At 51.4% G+C, this 10,058-nt stretch overlaps 1 long non-coding RNA gene across 1 annotated transcript; it reads left to right on the top strand.

The window, feature by feature from the left end:
• The first annotated feature begins 1,637 nt into the window (after positions 1–1,637).
• Positions 1,638–9,775, top strand: LOC122391335. The gene is made up of 2 exons (XR_006258334.1): positions 1,638–1,764; positions 8,478–9,775. It is a non-coding gene; the product is annotated as an uncharacterized LOC122391335 (long non-coding RNA).
• The last annotated feature ends 283 nt before the right edge of the window (positions 9,776–10,058 follow it).

Genomic DNA, 10,058 nt, shown 5'->3' with positions numbered 1-10,058 from the left:
GCGTTCTGGGTATTGATAGCTGAGTTAACATCAGCGATATAAACAGAATAAGTCACTAGCCAGTCACTAGGCGTTCAGGTAGTCCTGTGAATCCCACAATCCCTCACGATCCCAATTCATCCGTGTAATGAAGTCTTTTTGCGACATCCCCTCTGCCCGGATTGAACCATACTCCCGTCATCTCAGGACAGTATTGATGAGCCGGGTCTCGGTCGCTGTCGGCTCTTCTCCGCGACTCTCCGCGCGTACCTGTGTGTGACAGACGACAGTCACCCGGCAATGGATGGCTAATTACAGGACCGTAATTAGGCAGATGGGATCAATGGACGGTGGCGGATCAGCAGCGGGGGAGATGGGTCGGTCTGACATCGGTGCTCTGACGGCTCGTCGGACTAGATGATGATGATGATTTGGTGTTATGGGGCGCACCAGCAACGAGACTATATCGCGCCCATATCTAGCCATTCTTCCTCAAAGTCGGGGGTTAAAAATCACCTGAAGCCCGGAGGCAGGGATGAACAAAAAAGGTGAGAGGAGTCGAGCAAAGGGGAGTCGCCGCGAAGGAGAGTTCTCAAAGAGAGATGGGGGCCACGCTAGCCCAAATCCACAATAGCACAACCTCCAGTCTCGGTCCACTGACTTGCTGACAGCTGTTGCACCGCGGCTGATTTCCGGGTGTCCCGGTCACTGTGGGAGGGGGAGGAGAATTAGAAACTTCTGAAAAGTGGGAACTGTGGCGCAACACTGGACGACCTACTGGGAATGTGAATTGTGAATGCTCGGTGAAGTCTGGTGAACTTGCGCCCCACGAACTGTTGAAATTGAATTCAGTATGGAATGTGGTCTTATTAAGCGTCGGGTGTTTCAATTAGTTTGAAACTACTCTCCCGCCTGACGTGCCTCCAGCTGGCCTCCCCTCTGTCCTCTTCGGGGTAACCATTTCTCTGACAATGACCGTTGGTTATTCTGCTCATAACCAAGCTGTGTTGGGAAATTCGCTTTATCTGTCATTTCGTGCCATCTAGGAGCGTTAAGCTTCAGCGTCATACAGGCTACAGCTTTCACGATCTACTGATATGATCTTTGTCACTAAAATGTGTCCCATATGCTATACAGATTTGCTAATGACAGAGCATCATAAATGATGAAGCATCATAAGCTGAAATGATGCATGCTAGCATCATTTCAGTTAAGATCGTCGAATCTGTGATATTTAAATTATTACACAAGTTGTTTTCACCCTTAATATTATGTAAGTCTGCCTGAACTTTTCCTTGTCTCTCTGGGAATTTGAAATGACAGTGGAGCAGCGCGGAGGACGTTTTTCGCGGAACAAGAGCCCTACAACCCTTTTGGCCTTACCATTGGCCTAGAACTACATCCTGCTGACATGGCTGGTTCCTATTGACCGTGTCATTTGGCCGTGACCGACGACCGTCTGACCTTGACCTTTTGACCTTGACTATTTGACCGTGATCCGCCTACCTTGATCCTTGGCCCGGGATTCTGGGTTCGTGACCCTTTGACCTTTCCCTCTATTCGTGACTCTTTGACCACAACCCTTTGACCTTGACCCGTTACCTGTGACCTTTGACGTGACACTTTGACCCTGGTGACCTCTCTTGTGTCTGTTGGCAGGTTTGAAGAGGACGACGCACCGCTACTGGTCGGCTGCGAGTGCTACACCTGTACACACCACTGTCGGGCGTATATCCACCACCTGATCAATGTCAAGGAGCTGCTGGCGCCGGTTCTACTCAGTCTGTGAGTGTTACATGTGCACGCGACACTGTCTTCCAGCGTGTGGGTCAGGTCGGACTGTGAGTGAGTGAGAACCTGTGAGCGTTTGAGTCAGGTAAGTGAGTGAGTGAGGGTATGAATCAGTTTGAGTGACTGTGTGTGTGCAAGTTCACATAACAATCTGTTGTATTATGATTACTTATGGCATGGCACCGATATGTGTCATTTTTGTGTAGATTCTTTTACTATTTAGAGCAATGAATCACTATTCTATTGTTGTGTAGACGAGAGGTAGATTGCGCCCTTTTCGGTAAGGGTACATACGTGCATGGTGCATGAATAAGCGAAATACGTAGCGTAACAAAATCTTTGACGTCGGTCGTCATTGTCCCGACAATCGACATCGAACCTTGGCGTACGTGCGTACACTGCCGAGTAATTATTTCACTAATGATGTGCGTTTTTGCGCCATTTCCAGTGTTATCCGTTGTCTCGTGGTCCATGTTTCCATTGCATTGGATTTTTTGTGCCATGGATATCCATCGAGGTCTCGACTACAGATTGCTAATGGTCGGTACCAGGAACGGAAAGAAATACTATTATAATGGATGAAAAACCTCATGGATGAAAGTTCTCCTTCATCCATGCCATCATGCTGGTCTGAGAGTCATTCTTTGAAACCTTCCTTTGACGTTTCGGAAATCCCGGCCGCGTTTCAACCGAACGCTGATCGATAGCATGCCTGGGTCACCGGTCAATGTAATAACCGATCCACATCTGTCCCGGGTCCCTGACCTATAGATAACCCGCCGGCCTCCGACACGGCTCCTGCCGATCCCAGAAAAGCCCGGTGACGCCGCCATCACTCTTCGAGCCGGCGTAGGTGCCCGTCTGGCTGCAGCTCGTTTCACTTAATCTTCCCCTATGGCGGCTGACAGCCATCGCGCGCGTCTCGGGATTGTCGTTTGGTGATCCGGGCCCGGCTCAATTCGGCGCAGTTCCGCCGTCTGTGTGTCGCTCGTGACGGATCGGAATTAGGCGGGTCGTCCAGCGCCAGTCATGTCTGAAACTCAATCGCCCGATCGGCCGCGATGAGACGCTTTTGGCGACCGATTGATGTGAGACTGGTACCATAAATAGGCTTACCTTTGTCTTTGTGCGTGGGAAATTCAATTAAAGCTCAGATGGCTTCATTTCCAATGTCGTTTGCATTCATTACACAGACGACTGGCCTATTTATAACAATAACAGAATAACAACTGTGGAAATGAATTGTGGATAAATGGGGCTAGCAAACAATGCAAACAACTTCAGTGCAATACAACCGAAAGAATTTAGAAGAGCACCGATTCCCTGCGCTACTGCAACCTTCCGTTCTTGTATCCAGTCACTGGCGAGCAGCTATCTCGCCCGAACTTTCTCCCAAAAACCTTTTCATCCCTCACCAACTCAGCGCGCGCGTGTCCGAAGTTGGTCGGCCGTCCGCAGTTCCGAACTTGCGCCGTAGTTTGTGAGTGCGTATGTGTGTATGTGTCCGTTCTCCCGGCTCAGCGTTAGCGGCGAGCCGGTCCGATCCCATCCATTGTGGTGCCAGTGACGGTTATGCGCCGCGGGACGCTGTGGGTCGTTCCGGGCCGGCGCCACGCTATCAGCGAGACGCCGGGCGCCGTAACGAACGAGCCACACAGCCGGAATGGGAAGCGCCGAGACGGCGAGAGAGAGAGAGAGACAGGAATGGCGGATGGGTTACACCCCGCTCACAGCCAATACAAAGGATCGGGATGGGAATCCATAACCGTCCGTCTTGTGGTAGCCTCGTTCGACGGAGGCAGAGACTCTCTCTCTCTCTCTCTCTCTCTCTCTCTCTCTCTCTCTCTCTCTCTCTCTCTCTCTCTCTCTCTCTCTCTCTCTCTCTCTCTCTCTCTCTCTCTCTCTCTCTCTCTCTCTCTCTCTCTCTCTCTCTCTCTCTCTCTCTCTCTCTCTCTCTCTCTCTCTCTCTCTCTCTCTCTCTCTCTCTCTCTCGCCCTCGCCTCGCCCTCGCCCTCGCCCTCGCCCTCGCCCTCGCCCTCGCCCTCGCACTCGCCCTCGCCCTCGCCCTCGCCCTCGCCCTCGCCCTCGCCCTCGCCCTCGCCCTCGCCCTCGCCCTCGCCCTCGCCCTCGCCCTCGCCCTCGCCCTCGCCCTCACTCTCACTCTCACTCTCACTCTCACTCTCACTCTCACTCTCACTCTCTCCTCTCTCGCTCGCTCTCTCTCTCTCTCTCTCTCTCTCTCTCTCTCACTCACTCACTCTCGCTCCCTCTCTCTCTCTCTCTCTCTCTCTCTCTCTCTCTCTCTCTCTCTCTCTCTCTCTCTCTCTCTTCCTCTCACTCCCTCGCTCTCTCTCTCTCTCATTCGCTCTCTCCCTCTGTCCCTCCTTCTCTGCCCTTCTCCCTCTCCCTCTATTTATTTTCCTCTCTGTCCATTATTTCTCTATCTTATTCCTTCATCGAACTATAGCCCACACTCTCGGCCCAAAACGGCTCTGTTGTCTCGATCTGTGTGCGTATTTTTCCTCTCTTCTCATTCGATACCGTCGGTTTTCATACGGCTCATTTTTTCATCTCATTTTTATGCGTCCTTTTCTTACATTGTTAACCCTCGCGGGCCCGGGGGGGGGGCGTTTTTCGCCCCCCCTGGCGAATATTTGCGATAACTCCCGAACGCTTAGGGATAGGAAGGCGAAACTTTCAGTACCTTTTCTCCCATCAATTTGACATCTTCTGAAGTAAAAAATTTGGACCTAGCTCCCTTGATGACGTCACAAGGTACATTTTTCCAGACCCCTGCACGGCAAACTTCGGCGTCACAGACGCAAACTTCAAATAGCTGCTAAAAATAGAGTTTTAGAGATAAAGACAAATTACGAGCACGGCTGTGTAGCGTTTGACCTAGAGAAAAATAGAAAAATAGTTTTGGTGACCTGAGGTCAGAGGTCAGGTCAACGACCCCGAAATGTGGTTTTAGTTTTTCGCAAATAACTTCGACAAAAATGGTCCTAGAGCTACGGCAGTGGTACCATCGCATTCCTTGTCAAGCCGCGTCGAATGATATATATTTTGTTCGGAAAAGGTCAAGTTTCATGTTGACCTCATGTGACCTCGAATGACCTCTGGTTGACCTTGACACATGAAAGGTCGTTTATGATGGATTTGTACCCGCTGATCACGAATCTGGCATCTATTTTCCTCTAAGCCTTCATTTAGAGCTTCCGGATGGCAAAATTGTCTTATTTTTTATTACTAACTTGAATCAGTGAAATAGCCTCTAGCAGGGATACTCTTCTGTGACCTTGACCTTTGAGCAGCCTTGTATCGTAAGATGAACCACAAATAGGGAACTGATAAGCCTCAAAACATTTTAAAACATCTTGGAAGTTAGCACGCAAGATGTGCGAAAAAGTGCCAACTTTGAGGTCAATTTTGAGCGTGACCTTGACCTTGACCTTTGATTTGGAGCACATTTTCAGAATCCTCAGCCTCTCTTCTTTCGTTTGACACCCAATTTTGCCCGTTTGATGCAGCTTGCCGTCCTCTAGAAGGCTTACTTTGAGATCACTACACATGTACCGGTTTTGGCCTTTGACCTTGACCTCTGACCTTGAAAATTGACCTGAGGTCAAAAATTTTAGGTGCATTAGAATCGTCTCGTAAGGACCTTTCGTTTGGTATCGCTTTTGTTTCCGTAGCTCCCTTATTTACGGAGTTAGACAGGGGGGGGGGGGCGAAAAACGCCCCCCCCCCCCCGGGCTGCGGTGGTTGGGATTACCCCCCGGGCCCGGCCGGGTTAAGCGTCTATCACTCCGGAGACTTCGTCAGTGTCACATTCTACATTCCTGCCCCAATTTTCCAATCTAGGTCACAACATAAGTGACCTAAGCCTGGTAAACAACCGTGTTGCATGTGTGCGGTGTAACGGTACTGGGCCCTACGTTTTCGACGCCCTGCCAGTGGCAACGGGGACTGTGTAGCAATGTCCTTGTGTCCTCCGTGCGCTATGTGGGTCACTGCCCCACCGACCTTGTTCGGTGACCTTCCTAGACCCCCCCTCCCCCCTCGGCACCCCACACACGCCGCAGTCGCCGACAAGGGAAGTGGTCCGTACCGTCGGTCCGTCGAGGACGTCATATCGACCGCGACACCAGTGGCTCGACTAGGTGCAGCGTGAACCCGGCCGTGCTGGAGAGGGCCTTTGCGTCTGGTCGGGTTCGCGGACCGGACTCTGGAGGGGCTCCTGCCTGCTTTCGCTGGGATTCCTAATTCCTATTCTCATGAGGATCCTCTGGTTAGTGATAAATGTGCAGGACGTGCCCTTGGGTCTTTTCCTGGTTACAATGTGGTCGTTCATACCTGAGATTGCGTTTACCTTAGGCATAACATTGTTCTTCTTCGTTTCACATTCTTTTGTTCGAGCTTGTATCTTATGTTTTCAAGATAGCTGCTTACCCTGCGAAGACATTATCTTTCTTATCCAGCGAGACCAAAACATGTCCTGTTGTTCTACTCTGCCCTATTTTCAGCAAATCCTCTCGTAAATAGCACTTTCCGAATCCTAATGTTGTCGCGTTCGTAGCTACCCCGCAAGAAGTGCGGGTGTTGTCTGACAAACGTATCTCGTTCAGGCTGTGTTTACTGTCTCCACTGTCCCGTAAACGTCACTGGTGCCTCCTCCTTCATGTTTTTATACGCGGCACTTTGTAAATCAACCAGCTGTGTTCGGGTAAACATGGCATTTTTGCGGTTTGCCGAAGAGATTCCTGTGGACGCAAGTTGCGGAAGGGATGGGTTAGTTCAAAGTGATGGGATCTGAAATGTCGCATTGCTGATCCATTTGAACGGTGATCGGGTTTGGGCTTCGTATTGTTGTTCCAGTTTAACCCGTCTCTGCCGACGGCTGATTGGCTGACGAGCACGGCTGACCAACCCCGGTGATTGGTTGTGGGATTGATGGTTAAGCTGGATGTGTGGAGAATGATGACGTGAATTATTGCGATGCATAGGTGGGAGACTGAGAAAATTTGGCAGTCGGTTATACCATGGCTATTATGTTTCGCGTTTGTGTCTTGCCTGTATGTGGTGATGATTAATTACTATGCAATGCATAGCCGTGACTACCCGGCTCCTTGTTTCTGCCAGTATCTTACAGCCTAATAGATAACAGAACGCATTAGTTTTATAAAGCGTCTATGCTTGTACACGAGACCGCGCAACATTACCTATGCTATAAACTCCCGCTGTTTGCAGCTAACCTCGATGCTAGGAAATGTTTTGATCGTTTGTGGCATGATGGCGTCCTCTTCCGAGCGAGTGAGCACCTCCCACGCCGGAGCTGGGCGCTTCTGGCCTATTGGTACTCTCACCTGTCAGCCCGAGTACGTTTTGGTGGGAAGCTGTCAGACGCCTTCTGTGTGCGCCGAGGAGTGAGACAGGGTGCGCTTTTATCGCCGTGCCTCACCAATATGTTTTTATACCCGCTCATCCAACAGCTCGATGACTGTCGCTTGGGCGCCACGCTGTATGGCCACCACATCCCAGCAGTTGCATATGCTGATGATATTCTGATTATGTCTAGTAGTGCACGCGATCTTCAATCAATGCTTCATATCGTCTCCTCCTTCTCAGTGTTGTGGAGGATAGATTTTGTACATGTGAACCAAAGCTTGACCAAGAGTCACAGCTTTATATTCGGGGCCGAGTTCCTCTCTCGGACGCCTCAGTGGCAGCTATGTGGACAGATCCTGAAGCACCGACAGGAAACCACACACTTGGGTGTTGAGCTGCGCTCCCAGCTACACGGTGCCGATCAGGTGACTGCCCGAATTCAGCGGAGCAGGGGTGCGTTCTTTGGCCTAACGCCGGCCGGCATGTTTAATCAGCACCTCTCCGCTGTTGATAAGGCATTTCTATGGCGGATGATTGTCGCTCCTGTTCTGATTTATGGATGTGAGGTCTGTTTTTTAAGCTCTGGAGATATTGCTCGCCTCGAAGGCTGGCAAGCCTCGGCGGTCAAAAGCGCGCTACGCCTACCGCGCACTGCCCACCACTCCGCACTAATGGCGGCACTTCGCATCCCAAGTGTACAAGCTCTCGTTCGGCGGTCTATTTTTCGCGCTACTCAAAACGCTTTTCGTGGCCAGCACCGCCTCCGTTGTGTGCTGGTGAGTAGCCTGGCCCAGTTGGCGACCAATGCGAGATTCGCGGAAACATCTGCTTCTATTGTGTGCCATCTAATGTCGCTATGTGGGGGAAACTTCATGAGGGTACTGGAGGCTGCCAGCGGTCATATGCACGGAGACTGGGTGCACACGCCCAGGCCCGAGTGTGGCCTTGCGGACTCGCTCAGCTGGCTGATGGACAGCAACAGCGCCGAGTCATGGCAGCTAGTAAGGCTGCTTGTAACAATACATCCGAACTGATTCTCCTAGTCCGCCTGATGTAAAAAGCTGCCCGTGCTTTGCAAACGTGACTTTGTTGTGCCGTGCTGTGTTTGTATCTTCATGTGTCACGGTTATGTTATGAAGATATGTTCTCCTTGTTTTGTCCTCAAAGGATGTCAAATAAATATGATGATGATGATGATTATAACAACGTCAACGTCGCTTTTCATTCGTTTCCGTTTCTGTTTTCTGATTTTCAGTTGCTCCTCAGAATCTTTTGTTTGAGCTGGCCACTGTTCTCACTGTCGCCCGTCCTCTCTGCAGACACAACCTGCATCACTGGAGTTCGTTTTTCTCGGCCATCCGAGCGGCTCTGCAGAACGGCACTCTGGCGGAGCTGGCTGAGTGTTACGAGCGCCTGGAGGCGGCGCCCGGCGGCACTAACTCCTGATGGAAGTCGTCCACTTATTGTCTCTAACATGAACTGACCCATCTCCAAAACAAGTGGACAAATCGGCGGAGACGGGCGTGTTTCTGGAGACGTTGTTGTGACTGTTTCGGAAAACGAAACGCTGAACAAAGTGATACAGGTTTTTTGCTGTTGCGGGGCTGGTGATTTTTAGTCATGTTTTAGGTGTCGCTAATCAACGCTTCGGGGCACAAACTTCACCTCATCTGGGCGTGTCGTGTTACTATTATTACCTTCGCATATGTTGGGCTATCCGAGCTTCATTACGAGTCGCTCTCGGCTCTTTTTGTGGCCTGGTGGTGGCACATTGACCTGCGGTTTCCTGGTAGGGTGTATGCCGACCAGTGACGCTGGGGGCAGCTGTCAGGAGCATGTGTCACGAGTCCGCTCCGGCCGCGCAGATTACCTCAATCTGACCGGCGCGGCCGACCGGCGAGCGGTGCGGAGAAACGGGATTATTCCCGCATAGGTGAACGCTGCCAGTTTTCCTGACGGGAATATGAGATGTGCCGTGCGCTGTGGAGATGTTACTGCGAAATACTTGTGAGGAGGGGAGAAATGATGCGCTGGCTGGAGACAGAGTGGTGGAGGAGGGAAGCATGTGACCGGCAACAAGGAATATCGTACCAGATGAGACACCCAAACATAGTTGGACGACTGGGCGGCGAGTCACAAACCATCAACAACTCGCCCAGTCCCAAGTACTCTCAACTCTCCTAACGCTGACCGAGTTCGCCTTCGCCCTGGTTCGGGGAGCAGGTGGGTCGCTCGTTTGCCGTCGGGCTATCGATTTGCCCGGCTGGGCAGACCGCCGCCGCTGCTGCCTTTCCGCGGACCAGAGCCAGCCACCTGTAGAAGCGCTGGCTCTCCGACGAAGCCTGCGGCCCAGCGCTGAGCACGGCTGCGGGCGCAGCTTACGGAGGAATATGTATCCCTGGGTGCGGTGGGCTGAGATCGCTCTGCTAGCTGACAGGCGCCGGCGGGGCGGAGTTGCATCGGGTAGTTAGCGGAGCTGTGGCCCGGGTACTGAGTTGGTGAGGAGGGGAGGTTTCGCTTGCGACGCTGTTTACCTTGTTGATCTCTGTGTGTGCGGACATCGTACATCATTAGTGACATCGTTATGGAGGACCAACAAATAAATGCACTGCCCGTCTCTCTTGTGTTTGGTGTTTGGTCGATGCTGATTGATTCGGCACCGTCTGCAGTGGTGGATTTGTTTCATGCAGCTTCTTGCTGTCTCGGTTAACGAACCCCCATTTGCAATCCCTCTTCCTCGTGCACTTGTCTGCTACAACACGCTAGTATGCCAAGCACATCGACAGTTCCCAGCAAGAACATCCTAAGTGTCAAATTTTGGAAATTGAGATTTTATACCATTCGACTCAGCTTGTCAAGCTAAGTCGAATGGTATAAAAAATCTCGATTTCGAAAATTTG

The sequence above is a fragment of the Amphibalanus amphitrite genome, unplaced genomic scaffold (assembly GCF_019059575.1).
Source record: "Amphibalanus amphitrite isolate SeventyFive unplaced genomic scaffold, NRLGWU_Aamphi_draft 000432F_arrow, whole genome shotgun sequence".
In the NCBI taxonomy this organism is placed as follows: Eukaryota; Metazoa; Arthropoda; class Thecostraca; order Balanomorpha; family Balanidae; genus Amphibalanus; species Amphibalanus amphitrite.
The sequence above is the reverse complement of the archived record's forward strand: the minus strand, read 5'-3'. Positions and strand labels throughout refer to the sequence as shown.